This window comes from Otolemur garnettii, unplaced genomic scaffold (genome assembly GCF_000181295.1).
Source record: "Otolemur garnettii isolate 467f Iridium unplaced genomic scaffold, OtoGar3 scaffold00011, whole genome shotgun sequence".
Lineage (NCBI taxonomy): Eukaryota > Metazoa > Chordata > Mammalia > Primates > Galagidae > Otolemur > Otolemur garnettii.
This window is the reverse complement of record NW_003852406.1, coordinates 17,622,385-17,623,629: the sequence shown is the minus strand read 5'-3', so window position 1 is coordinate 17,623,629 and position 1,245 is coordinate 17,622,385.

Genomic DNA, 1,245 nt, shown 5'->3' with positions numbered 1-1,245 from the left:
AAAAAAAAAAAAAAAAGACTAGCCTGCGGCGCCTGTAGCTCAGTGAGTAGGGTGTCGGCCCCATATACCAAGGGTGGCAGGTTCAAACCTAGCCCCGGCCAAACTGCAACAACAACAACAAGACTAGCCTGACCAAGAGAGTAAGACCTTGTCTTTATTAAAAATAGAAAAACTAGCTGGGCGTGGTGTCAGGTGCCTATAGTCCCAGCTACTTGGGAGGGTGAGGCAAGAGGATTGTTTGAGCACTCTTAAGAGTTTGAGGTTACTGGGCAGTGCCTGTGGTTCAGTGGGTAGGGCGCCAGCCCCATATACCAAGGGTGGCAAGTTTGAACCCAGCCGGGGCTGAACGGCAACAACAACAAAATCGCCAGGCCCTGTGGCGGGTGCTTGTAGTCCTAGCTACTTGGGAGGCTAGGCAAGCTAATCGCCTAAGCCCAGGAGTTGGAGGTTGCTGTGAGCGTGATGCCACGGCACTATACTGAGGGTGATAAAGTGAGACTCTGTCTCTTAAAAAAAAAAAAAGTTTGAGGTTGCTATAAGCTATGATGATGCCATGGCACTACCCACCCAAAGTCTCACTTTGTCCCCTCCCACCAAAAAAAGTACAGTTGGTGTTAACTATAGGCACAGTGCTGTATAGCAGATCTCTAGAAATTTTTCATCTTGCATGATTGAAAGTTGATCATTTTTTGTGTTTAACTCAGCAAATTATATATTTATTTATTCATTCATTTATTTTGGGACAGAGCCTCATTATGTTGCCCTTGGTAGAGTGCTGTGGCGTCATAGCTCACAGCAACCTCAAACTCCTGGGCTCAAGTGATTCTCTGGTCTCAGTCTCCTGAGTAGCTGAGACTATAGGTACCCACCCCAATATCCAGCTATTTTTAGAGACGAGGTCTTGCTCTGGCTCAGGATGGTCTTGAACCCGTGAACTCGGGCAATCTACCTGCCTCAGCCTCTCATAGCGCTAGGATTATAGGCATGAGCCAACACATCCAGCTAACTCAGTAAATTTAAACTTAAATATTCATAGTCTTACGGAAGCGGGTGGTGGGAGAGAATCAGTAGTAAGCTAGTAACTGGCTCTCCAGCAAAACAAAGCACCCTGTTCTTTTTTTTTTTTTTTTTAGAGACAGAGTTTTACTTTGTCACCCTCGGTAGAGTGCTGTGGCATCACAGCTCACAGCAACCTCCAGCTCTTGGGCTTAGGCGATTCTCTTGCCTCAGCCTCCCAAATAGCTG